Consider the following 13,925-nt stretch of genomic DNA (forward strand, 5'->3'; position numbering starts at 1 on the left):
GCATTTTAGATTATTCTTCAATATTAAACTTAGGTTTTCGATATTCCATATTTGTCAAAATTCTCAAATTTTCGGAAATCGCTTTTTCTCTCGCAAATTTTTAGTTTTGGAAATTGGTCTTTCTCTCTTATTTTAACTATTCTCCACCGGTTGTAGAGTGAAGAAATAGAAAAGTTATTGCATTTTTGATTATTCTTCACTATTAAACTTAGGTTTTCGTTATTCCATATTTGTCAAAATTCTCAAATTTTCGGAAATCGCTTTTTCTCTCGCAAATTAATAGTTTTGGAAATTGGTCTTTCTCTCTTATTTTAACTATTCTCCACCCGCTGTAAAGTAAAAAAATAGAAAAGTTTTTGCATTTTAGATTATTCTTCAATATTAAACTTAGGTTTTCGATATTCCATATTTGTCAAAATTCTCAAATTTTCGGAAATCGCTTTTTCTCTCGTAAAGTTTTCTATTTCAAAATAAGGCTTTCTCGCTTTTATTAACTATTCTCCAACCGTTTTAGAGTGAAGAAAAGGAAAAGTTTTTGCATTTTTGATTATTTTTCATTATTAAACTTAGGTTTTCGATTTTCCATATTTGTCAAAATTCTCAAATTTTCGGAAATCGCTTTTTCTCTCGCAAATTTTTAATTTTTAAAATTAGTCTTTGTCAGTATTTATTAACTATTTTCAACCCCTTGTAGAGTGAAGAAATAGAAATTTATTTTCGGTTTGCATTAATTTGTTTTTCAATCTTATTTTTTCGATCTCAAAAGATGAAATAATTTAGTATTAATTTTTAAGTTCGATATTATTTTTAGGACAATTTTTAAATAATAATTTTTTATTTGTTTTGAATTGAAAACTGTTGTTTTTCTATTACATGTAAGTTATGATTAAATTTTGAATTAAATTCCTTTTTGCAATGAATTGCTTATATTCTTTTTTTTAATTAATTATGAATGCATTTACTTATTTTTTCTGAAATTGTTAATATTTTGAATTTGTAATAGTTATTTGATACGGCTAAGAAGAAGAACAACAAGAACAAGTAGGAGTAAAATAAGATCAATATTAATAATAATGAATTATATTCGTCATCATAAAAGTAAAAGTAAAAATAAAAATAAAATAAAAAAAAATAAAATATAAAATAAATATTTGTTGAATAAAAAGTTAACTTATTTATCTTAACAAATATTCAAAAATGTCTCCATTCACTTGAATGCAGGCTCGCAATCTTCTCTCGACTTCTTCATTTGTCACTTTTCGTAAAACCTCAGGGCTAATGTTTGCTGCGATTTCCAAAATGCGACGTCTTAGCTCTTCTATATTTTCGATTCGATCATATCTATACAGTTTTGTTTTAAGATATCCCCAGAAGAAAAAATCGAGGGGAGTGCAGTCAGGCGATCTAGCTGCCCATGGTATTGATGGGCTGAATTTACCGATCCAGTGGTTGTTGAACAATTCATTTAGAAGTTCCCTTACAGAACGTGCAGTGTGTGGTGGAGCTCCATCTTGTTGCAACCAAATTTCCTGTTAATAATTTATTAGTTAGTATACTGTCAAAAATTAGGCAGTTATTTCTTAATGTATGCTTTGTTTCTCAATTGTAAATTTACATTCGTTTTTATAATATTAATGATGGTAAAATTGTTTTTAAATAAAACAGTATTGCTTACAATATCTTCGTCACCGAATGCATCAACTAACGCCGGACCAATGAGATTTAATAACATATCTCTGTATTTTTCAGACGTTAAATTTCCCTCAATGAAGAATGGTCCAATCAACTTGTCGTCAATCATACCGCACCACACATTCACTTTTGCTTGATATTGCGAATGTGTGGGCACGACTTCCCGAGGATTTGTTCTGGACCACGTACGCAAGTGTTGAACGTTCCTTTTGCCATCCAGCCAAAAGGAGCATTCGTCCGTCCACATGATTCTGCGCTTTATTGAAGGATCTTCCCGAAATTTAGCAATTAATTGCTGACACATTTGGAGCCGTTGCGGCTTGTCAATTTCTTTTAAAATTTGACCACTTCGAACCTTATACGGGAAGTATCCATTTTTCTTCAGAACCTTTAAAACAGAGGACTTAGAGACTCCAACATCTCTAGCTATATGTTTGGATGTAGCATGGGGATCTATTTCCACACAGCTACAAATGCGGAGTTCTATTTCCTCTGATATGACATAAGGAACTCTTCTCTGTAAAGAAAGTATAAATTAAATAACAGTAAGTTATTAAGAATTATACTATCATAATAAAAAATTTCAAAAAATCTCTTTATTTTAAAACTTTATTAATTAAACCCACGATATGTACAGATATTAAACTTTCATCTAACTTACTGACCTTACTTCAAAATATAAAAATTTTACTTTAAAATAATTGTCGAAACTCCTTAAAGTTATTTATAATTTCACAGAAAATTATAAGGTATTAAAATAAGCTGCAACGCTTATTATTTTAATCCAATTTTGCTGATTTTAATACCAAAATGGATTAAAATAAGCAAAATTGGATTAAAATAATAAGCGTTGCAGCTTATTTTAATGCCTTTTAATTTTCTGTGTTGTTTCACAAATCTAAAAGTGAAAAAATTGTTATATTAATAATATCATAAAAAAATAAAAATGAACTTACTCGTGGTCCATTATGGTGGTCGTCGTTTAGGCAACCATGCTTTTGATACTGTTGCAAACACTTATGCACGGTATAAAGTGACGGAATTGGAGAATCAGGATATTCTACTGAGAATAAATCTCTGGCAACTCTCATACTGGAACCTGACATTTGAGCATCCACTAAAAATTTTTTTTGTTCAGTTGTGTAAACGTGCGGCATATTTACTTATTTTTAAAATAAAAACAATTTGATAAAACACTTTGCCAAAGAAGATTTTGGGTGAAACAGCGAAAAAGTAATCCTATTTATAGAATAAACAACGCTAATCAAAATATGGAATCATACATATCTTTTATAACAAACATATTCATATTAAAAAGTAATTATTTTGACTAGCGTTTTTTCTTCTAAAATTTTTTACTTCCATAATGAAAAATTCTAACACAAAACTCAGGACAATTTATTCTAAAGCGCTATGAATATCATCCTACAAGTAATGCGAAAAAATTTACAATCGAATAAGAAATAATCAAAAGAAAAAGTTTAATAACTTATTTATTTCTTTTGATCTTTAATAAACAACTAATTAATTAATACAATTAACATTTTCAAGATAATTTCAACAAATATAATAATTCACGAAACAAGTAATAAAATAATGACATTAAATGTTATATAATAAATTTTTAAAATTAATATCACTTTTATTATTAAAAAAAAGTAAATTTCCTATTTATTTCTATTATATTTCTATTTTATTAAAAATTAAAAACTTAGAAAATAAAGAAAAATTAAGATAAATATTCAATTAAGTAGAATAAAATTTATTTTCTCTTTTCATCATTCTACAAAAAGATTATAATAGGAAATCAAAAAGAAAAAGACTAATTTAAAAAACTAAAAACTTTAACAGAAAAAAATCAAAAACAAAAAGTCTGAAAATTTAGAAAAAGAAAACAGAAGTTTAATATTGCAGATTAAGGTAACCGACAATATCTATTTCCTTTCTTCAATATTCACAGGGTTTAGAACAGGTAATAAATACAACAAGGACTAGATTTGAAACAAAAACTTTGCGAAACAACCGATGTCGAAAAATATATAAATTTTGACGACATGTACTAACGAAAAAATGAAATTAATATTAAAAATTAATAGCACCGACAATAACTTTTCCTTTTCTTCACTCTACAACGGTTGGAGAACAGTTAATAAAAGCAAGAAAGACTTATTTTAAAATGGAAAACTTTGCGAGAGAAAAAGCGATTTCCGAAAATTTGAGAATTTTGACAAATATGGAAAATCAAAAACCTAAGTTTAATATTGAAAAATAATCAAAAATGCAAAAACTTTTCCATTTCTTCACTCTACAACCGGTGGAGAATAGTTAAAATAAGAGAGAAAGACCAATTTCCAAAACTAAAAATTTGCGAGAGAAAAAGCGATTTCCGAAAATTTGAGAATTTTGACAAATATGGAATATCGAAAACCTAACTTTAATATTGAAAAATAATCTAAAATGCAATAACTTTTCCTTTTCTTCACTCTACAACGGTTGCAGAATAGTTAATAAAAGCGAGAAAGCCTTATTTTGAAATAGAAAACGTTACGAGAGAAAAAGCGATTTCCGAAAATTTGAGAATTTTGACAAATATGGAATAACGAAAACCTAAGTTTAATAGTGAAGAATAATCTAAAATGCAAAAACTTTTCCATTTCTTCACTCTACAACCGGTGGAGAATAGTTAAAATAAGAGAGAAAGACCAATTTCCAAAACTAAAACTTTGCGAGAGAAAAAGCGATTTCCGAAAATTTGAGAATTTTGACAAATATGGAAAATCGAAAACCTAAGTTTAATAATGAAAAATAATCAAAAATGCAAAAACTTTTCCTTTTCTTTACTCTACAACGGTTGGAGAATAGTTAATAAAAGCGAGAAAGACTTATTTTGAAATAGAAAACTTTACGAGAGAAAAAGCGATTTCCGAAAATTTGAGAATTTTGACAGATTTGGACAATAGGAAACCTAAGTTTAATATTGAAGAATAATCTAAAATGCAAAAACTTATCTATTTTTTTACTCTACAGCGGGTGGAGAATAGTTAAAATAAGAGAGAAAGACCAATTTCCAAAACTAAAAATTTGCGAGAGAAAAAGCGATTTCCGAAAATTTGAGAATTTTGACAAATATGGAAAATCGAAAACCTAAGTTTAATAATGAAAAATAATCAAAAATGCAAAAACTTTTCCTTTTCTTCACTCTAAAACGGTTGGAGAATAGTTAATAAAAGCGAGAAGGTCTTATTTTAAAAAGGAAAACTTTGCGAGAGAAAAAACGATTTCCGAAAATTTGAGAATTTTGACAAATATGGAAAATTGAAAACCTAAGTTTAATATTGAAGAATAATCTAAAATTGCTAAAACTTTTCCATTTCTTCACTCTACAACCGGTGGAGAATAGTTCAAATAAGAGAGAAAGACCAATTTCCAAAACTAAAAATTTGCGAGAGAAAAAGCGATTTCCGAAAATTTGAGAATTTTGACAAATATGGAATATCGAAAACCTAACTTTAATATTGAAAAATAATCTAAAATGCAATAACTTTTCCTTTTCTTCACTCTACAACGGTTGGAGAATAGTTAATAAAAGCGAGAAAGCCTTATTTTGAAATAGAAAACTTTACGAGAGAAAAAGCGATTTCCGAAAATTTGAGAATTTTGACAAATATGGACAATAGGAAACCTAAGTTTAATATTGAAGAATAATCTAAAATGCAAAAACTTTTCTATTTTTTTACTCTACAGCGGGTGGAGAATAGTTAAAATAAGAGAGAAAGACCAATTTCCAAAACTAAAAATTTGCGAGAGAAAAAGCGATTTCCGAAAATTTGAGAATTTTGACAAATATGGAAAATCGAAAACCTAAGTTTAATAATGAAAAATAATCAAAAATGCAAAAACTTTTCCTTTTCTTCACTCTACAACGGTTGGAGAATAGTTAATAAAAGCGAGAAAGACTTATTTTGAAATAGAAAACGTTACGAGAGAAAAAGCGATTTCCGAAAATTTGAGAATTTTGACAAATATGGAATAACGAAAACCTAAGTTTAATAGTGAAGAATAATCTAAAATGCAATAACTTTTCTATTTCTTCACTCTACAACCGGTGGAGAATAGTTAAAATAAGAGAGAAAGACCAATTTCCAAAACTAAAAATTTGCGAGAGAAAAAGCGATTTCCGAAAATTTGAGAATTTTGACAAATATGGAATATCGAAAACCTAAGTTTAATATTGAAGAATAATCTAAAATGCAAAAACTTTTCTATTTTTTTACTTTACAGCGGGTGGAGAATAGTTAAAATAAGAGAGAAAGACCAATTTCCAAAACTAAAAATTTGCGAGAGAAAAAGCGATTTCCGAAAATTTGAGAATTTTGACAAATATGGAAAATCGAAAACCTAAGTTTAATAATGAAAAATAATCAAAAATGCAAAAACTTTTCCTTTTCTTTACTCTACAACGGTTGGAGAATAGTTAATAAAAGCGAGAAAGACTTATTTTGAAATAGAAAACTTTACGAGAGAAAAAGCGATTTCCGAAAATTTGAGAATTTTGACAGATTTGGACAATAGGAAACCTAAGTTTAATATTGAAGAATAATCTAAAATGCAAAAACTTATCTATTTTTTTACTCTACAGCGGGTGGAGAATAGTTAAAATAAGAGAGAAAGACCAATTTCCAAAACTAAAAATTTGCGAGAGAAAAAGCGATTTCCGAAAATTTGAGAATTTTGACAAATATGGAAAATCGAAAACCTAAGTTTAATAATGAAAAATAATCAAAAATGCAAAAACTTTTCCTTTTCTTCACTCTAAAACGGTTGGAGAATAGTTAATAAAAGCGAGAAGGTCTTATTTTAAAAAGGAAAACTTTGCGAGAGAAAAAACGATTTCCGAAAATTTGAGAATTTTGACAAATATGGAAAATTGAAAACCTAAGTTTAATATTGAAGAATAATCTAAAATTGCTAAAACTTTTCCATTTCTTCACTCTACAACCGGTGGAGAATAGTTCAAATAAGAGAGAAAGACCAATTTCCAAAACTAAAAATTTGCGAGAGAAAAAGCGATTTCCGAAAATTTGAGAATTTTGACAAATATGGAATATCGAAAACCTAACTTTAATATTGAAAAATAATCTAAAATGCAATAACTTTTCCTTTTCTTCACTCTACAACGGTTGGAGAATAGTTAATAAAAGCGAGAAAGCCTTATTTTGAAATAGAAAACTTTACGAGAGAAAAAGCGATTTCCGAAAATTTGAGAATTTTGACAAATATGGAATAACGAAAACCTAAGTTTAATAGTGAAGAATAATCTAAAATGCAATAACTTTTCTATTTCTTCACTCTACAACCGGTGGAGAATAGTTAAAATAAGAGAGAAAGACCAATTTCCAAAACTAAAAATTTGCGAGAGAAAAAGCGATTTCCGAAAATTTGAGAATTTTGACAAATATGGAAAATCGAAAACCTAAGTTTAATAATGAAAAATAATCAAAAATGCAAAAACTTTTCCTTTTCTTCACTCTAAAACGGTTGGAGAATAGTTAATAAAAGCGAGAAGGTCTTATTTTAAAAAGGAAAACTTTGCGAGAGAAAAAACGATTTCCGAAAATTTGAGAATTTTGACAAATATGGAAAATTGAAAACCTAAGTTTAATATTGAAGAATAATCTAAAATGCAAAAACTTTTCTATTTTTTTACTTTACAGCGGGTGGAGAATAGTTAAAATAAGAGAGAAAGACCAATTTCCAAAACTATTAATTTGCGAGAGAAAAAGCGATTTCCGAAAATTTGAGAATTTTGACAAATATGGAATAACGAAAACCTAAGTTTAATAGTGAAGAATAATCAAAAATGCAAAAACTTTTCTATTTCTTCACTCTACAACCGGTGGAGAATAGTTAAAATAAGAGAGAAAGACCAATTTCCAAAACTAAAAATTTGCGAGAGAAAAAGCGATTTCCGAAAATTTGAGAATTTTGACAAATATGGAATATCGAAAACCTAAGTTTAATATTGAAGAATAATCTAAAATGCAAAAACTTTTCTATTTTTTTACTTTACAGCGGGTGGAGAATAGTTAAAATAAGAGAGAAAGACCAATTTCCAAAACTATTAATTTGCGAGAGAAAAAGCGATTTCCGAAAATTTGAGAATTTTGACAAATATGGAAAATCGAAAACCTAAGTTTAATAATGAAAAATAATCAAAAATGCAAAAACTTTTCCTTTTCTTCACTCTAAAACGGTTGGGGAATAGTTAATAAAAGCGAGAAGGTCTTATTTTAAAAAGGAAAACTTTGCGAGAGAAAAAACGATTTCCGAAAATTTGAGAATTTTGACAAATATGGAAAATTGAAAACCTAAGTTTAATATTGAAGAATAATCTAAAATGCAAAAACTTTTCTATTTTTTTACTTTACAGCGGGTGGAGAATAGTTAAAATAAGAGAGAAAGACCAATTTCCAAAACTATTAATTTGCGAGAGAAAAAGCGATTTCCGAAAATTTGAGAATTTTGACAAATATGGACAATAGAAAACCTAACTTTAATATTGAAAAATAATCAAAAATGCAAAACTTTTCCATTTCTTCACTCTACAACCGGTGGAGAATAGTTAAAATAAGAGAGAAAGACCAATTTCCAAAACTATTAATTTGCGAGAGAAAAAGCGATTTCCGAAAATTTGAGAATTTTGACAAATATGGACAATAGAAAACCTAACTTTAATATTGAAAAATAATCTAAAATGCAAAAACTTTTCCTTTTCTTCACTCTACAACGGTTGGAGAATAGTTAATAAAAGCGAGAAAGCCTTATTTTGAAATAGAAAACTTTACGAGAGAAAAAGCGATTTCCGAAAATTTGAGAATTTTGACAAATATGGAATATCGAAAACCTAAGTTTAATAGTGAAGAATAATCTAAAATGCAATAACTTTTCTATTTCTTCACTCTACAACCGGTGGAGAATAGTTAAAATAAGAGAGAAAGACCAATTTACAAAACTAAAAATTTGCGAGAGAAAAAGCGATTTCCGAAAATTTGAGAATTTTGACAAATATGGAAAATTGAAAACCTAAGTTTAATATTGAAAATTATGCGAAGCGACAATAACAATTGCTTTTCTCTACTCTACGGGTGGATTAGATTCTTTTATAAAAAGTTTGTTGATTAATTATTTTCGTTGTTGGTATTTGTGATGCTTGATTCTTTCTTCAATTGTCCTGATTTTTAGGTTGTTGAATGAATTGCGTCCACTTTGTTGCTTCCAATGTTGGCCATAGAGCTGAAAATAAATCGTTTATTAATTGTTATGTGTATTGTTAACATAATTTAATTTATATTATTTGAATTTATTAAAAAAAGATGTGTAATTATTATTTTTATTTTTGTCCTCTTCATTTTATCTGCATCTGCATCATGTTGATTAGTATTCAGGTACAGCAGCAATAAATCCTTTTTGACATTATTTTTTTTATAAATAATTTTTGTTGTTTGAATCAGCAGCAGGGTTTGTTTTTTATTAGTAGCATCATAGTCATCATTCTTATCATTATCCTTATCCTCATTATTGTCCTCATTATTATCATCATCACTACCATCATCATCATTATCATCATGAATCATCATCATCGATATCAATACAAGAAATTAAATGATGCCGAAGGTGGAACGTTTGGTTTTTTTAAACAAGTCTAAAAAATAAGAAAAAACAATTAGATTTTTTTGAAAATACATAATTAATAATTGGAAGTAACAGACTTTAATTGCTTTTTCCCAAAACGTTTGCTCAACACTTTTTTTTGTTGATATTCTATTTTTTTATTGTGTCTCTTCCTTTTTTTCTGAAACAAAATAATGCACAAAAAATAAAATTTTTAATATTGGATTTTAATTTTTATAATAAATAATTTATTTTATTAATTAATTTAATAATTAGGTTAAATAAAAAAAACACCCAACAATTTAGTTTATACAAACATATCGTTTTGGATTCATCAAACTTATCAACAATAAATAATTATTAAATTATACTCACTGTTATAGAAATTTCATTGTTTTTTCACCAGATCATTAATTACTCTTTCTTTTTTTATCAAAAACTCACTTTAAAATAACACTTTTAACTTTTTACCGGCTTCTTGTACACAATATTTTTTGTCAACAAACCGACATAACCTCACATTTGCAAAAAATTACTTTTTCATATTAATACATCAATTATTGACGTCAAGAACTTTCATCACATCCTTTAATTAATTCATTTCTTCACAATCAACATTTTTTTCTTTGTTTTAAACATTATTGTTTTTATTTTTATTTTAAACAACATTTAAATGTGTGTCATGATTTTTCCCATTTTCTGTTTCTACGACTATGTGGATGTTTTACTTTTGCAGACGACGCGTTGTCATTTCTCGCGCGAAATTCAAAAATCGCCCCTGTTTAATGTCTTTTCGAAATACCTTCTAGTAAATTTAAATGTATTTCGAATACAATTTTAACATGCAACAACCCTATGTTTGGTTTAAAATAATCCTTTCTGTATTAGCTTCAATTTTTCGTTGTATTAATTGGTGGTAAATTAAAAAATAATTCACGATAATTTCAAGTATTTTTCACTTCAATTTTGATGATTTTGAATTCTATTACAAATTTATTTCAAATTCAAAAACAATACACACTTAGAGAAAAAATATATATTTGACTCATAGCCAAATAAATATATTTAATTTGTTTCAAATAAATTTTATTTGCGTGTTGAATAAAATTTAATTTGTGCTAAATTAAATTTTTTATTTAAAACAAATAAAATGACATTAGACTCTGTGATAAATAAATTTTTATTTGATTCAAATAAACACAAATAAAAGATTTTATGTGAATCTTTCAAATACTGATTGCATATGTATATATATATATATAGTAATTTCATATATACAATAGTTTCGAAATTTTTTTTCTCTTTCGAAATTATTGTCGTAAAAGATTTTTAAAATTCTTATAATTTCATTCAAGGATAAGTAACGCATTTTTTAAATAAATTTTTCTTTTTATCTCAATTGTCAAGCTTGAAAAATTTTAAGTTGTGACATTGTATGAATTGTTGTTATATACATATGACATACATTCATGACAAATACAGTCGTATATATATATATATATAATTTTATATATATAGTATAATTTTTGTTCTTTAACCAAAAAGAATATTGTCTATTTTTAAAGGAATAATTTCCTTAATTATTAATTAAGAAACAATCGTCAAACAACTTAATTTGATTAAGGAACAATTACTCTAATTAAGTATGATAAAATTGCCAGTGGAAATTTAAAAAAAAAAATTTTTTCCCTCTACATTTGAATCATAACAATTGCAACTTAATATAGTCATTAAATTAAAAAGACCTTAATGAGACTTGGATTATAATTAATTATAGAAACAAACGAATCCGGCGCGGCGGAAGTAGGAGAGGCTATATAATTTACTGCTACATTTTTTCGTTGATATTTTTTTTTTATGTCATTGTATTCACGTTGATTAACATGTATAAATCTCGTTAATTCGAAACAAAAAAAAAAGTTAATTCTAAAAATTTTGTATAAAAGATAATAATAATAATATACCGAGTGAACTAAAAAAAAATTAGCCAGATTAACAAAAAGAAGAAAAAATTGTATCTTTCGTTTCTTTTTTCTATTTTAAACTATAAAAAAATTTCATTTCTGCTAAATAATTAAATTATCTTCGAAATTGAAGTTTTTTTTCATATTTAAACAAATTAAAGAATAAACAAAACTTTTATTTCATATTTTCAAAAGTTAAAACAGTTGGTTTAATTTCAATGAAATTTTGATAAATTTAAAATAATGTTAATTTAAAATAATTTTCTTATATATATAAATATTTAGAAATGAAAACAATTTTTAGAATTTAATATATATATGAATATAAATGAAATATTTTTTCTGATTTTAATAAACTTGAAGATCTTTTTATCAAATAAATAAAAATAAAGACGAACGAATGTCTAATAATACAATTAATCGTAAATGTTATTAATTTACTTTTTTTCTTCTCTTTGGTTTATTCGACTCTTGACGAGCTAAAGAAGAAGAAGAAGAAGAGACGGCAAAAGATCGAGATCTCACGGTATACTATATATATATATATTAACGTTGGATTTTCTGCCAACTGTTTGGTCTATACATATTATGTAATCGTGCATTACAGAAGAACGATTGAGAGCGATGGAATGATGAAAGGAGAAAGAGAGAATTGGTATTTTCTCTCTCGACAAGACTTTGAGACGAGACATGACTTTGATTTTAGCAAAAGCGCAAAGAGAAAGAAACAAGAATTCAATGCATAAAGTATATATACACGCACACATATATATTGTGTGTTTGGCAATCTAAAACTTTTTACAGCTATATAAGAGTCTTCAATGTAAACATTTTCGATTTTGATTCAATGAAATGACTTTTAGACTGACAGCTATAAAGAATTAAGTAATTTGTAGGTACAAGATGAAGATATACCTATATAAATGAAAAAATAAAAAATTCGTAATATTACAATATTTATGTTGCAATCGTATAATTCTTTAGTTTATACATCAAGGAGATATCTTTTATTTGCATTTATTTGAGACAATTAAAATTTATTTAAATTCATACTTTTGGCAAATAAAAAAAAAATGAAAATATTTATTAAAAAAATATATTCAATTTAATAATTTTAAAACATTTAAATAAATATTTAATATTATTAATATTTAACCCTTAAATGACACCATGGGTTCAGTAGACCCGAGTATTTTTTCGAGCTCAAATTAATTCAATGTGTAGCTTTTAAATATTTTTTATATTTTAATAGTTTCACATATTCTTAGTAATTTTGTAAGTTTTATGATACAACTAATTCGATATAAAAGAAAAAAAATAAGGTTTTTAATTTTAACCTGAAATAAGACATTTTTATTTTGCTAAATAAATACTTTTTTTTCAAGTCCTGCTGTTGTGATAATTTTTTCCTTAAAGAATAATACATTAAGAGTATAACCTTAAATTTTTGATTCATAATATTAAAAATTTATATAACTCATGAATTTTTAAGTAAAAACACGCAATTTTTTCATTTTTCAAAATTTTTTTAACTTTAAAATAAATTAATCCCTGTAAAACTAATTACATTTTAAAAAAACACATCATAAGGTACCTCAGATTAAATTTTTGTGCAAAAATATTCAATACCGGCTGTATAACACACGTTTGAATACGCCGGGTACAGCAAACCCGTTGTGCCATTTACGTTTGAACGGTGAATTGTGCCAGTTAAGGGTTAAAAAAATATTTTTGTCCTACATGCATTATAAACGCGACTTTTCGTGCAAGTACAGCCGGCGGAAAGTAGGCTTTTGCCGCTCAACCACCAATAGCGGGCGGAAAAAAATTTTGCCGCCCGGTAACGTCACTGAGCGGGCAGAAAAAGTTTTTGCCACCCGCTCAGTGACGTCACAGGGCGGCAACAATTTTTTCCGCCAGCTACTCTAGAAAAGTAATTTTCTGGATTATTTAAGACACATTTTTCAAGTTGAGTATTTTTAAATACCAACCAAATTTTTAATATTTTTAAATAATATTATAAAATATAATGATTTGGTTATAATGGTTTTACTCCAGGGTGTTGATTATGTAATTTGATTTGATTCTGACATCAAAGTCAATTTTAATTCCAGATATTCATTTGTTCATTTAGTTTTGACGTCAAATTCAAATTTATTTTTTGATTTGATTTTGACGTCAAATTCAAATTTATTTCGACGTCAAAGTCAAATCAAACAATAAATTTGAATTTGACGTCAAAATTAAATGAACAAACCAATGTCTCGAATTAAAATTGATTTTGACGTCGAAATAAATTTGAATTTGACGTCAAAATATATTTGAATTTAATGTCAGAATCAATTTTAATTCCAGATATTCATTTGTTCATTTAATTTTGACATCAAATTCAAATTTATTTCGACGTCAAAGTCAAATCAAACAATAAAAATGATTCCCGCTCAGAGTTAGGGTGAGCGGGCGCAAAGTATATTCCCGCCCGCTGACGTCATAGTTGCGGGCGCAAAATACATTCCCACCCGCACCATTAAAAAATGTATTCTTTTAATTTTTTTTTGACATAATAAACATACGTAATATACGTAAACAACTAAATGT

At 26.7% G+C, this 13,925-nt stretch overlaps 1 protein-coding gene and 1 long non-coding RNA gene across 3 annotated transcripts in view; one reads left to right on the forward strand and one right to left on the reverse strand.

Annotated features, from left to right (window-relative positions):
• Window positions 1–13,925, forward strand: part of LOC127276853 (activating transcription factor 3) — a 63,842-nt gene that overhangs the window by 28,644 nt on the left and 21,273 nt on the right. The window lies entirely within an intron of this gene.
• Window positions 4,919–7,945, reverse strand: LOC127276856 (uncharacterized). Its single transcript, XR_007842268.1, has 3 exons — window positions 7,882–7,945; window positions 5,912–6,090; window positions 4,919–5,015 (listed from the first exon to the last, which is right to left on the reverse strand). It is a non-coding gene; the product is annotated as an uncharacterized LOC127276856 (long non-coding RNA).

The sequence above is a fragment of the Leptopilina boulardi genome, unplaced genomic scaffold, assembly GCF_019393585.1.
Source record: "Leptopilina boulardi isolate dan_hultmark-lab unplaced genomic scaffold, ZJU_Lbou_2.1 LbouV2_154, whole genome shotgun sequence".
Classification (NCBI taxonomy): domain Eukaryota; kingdom Metazoa; phylum Arthropoda; class Insecta; order Hymenoptera; family Figitidae; genus Leptopilina; species Leptopilina boulardi.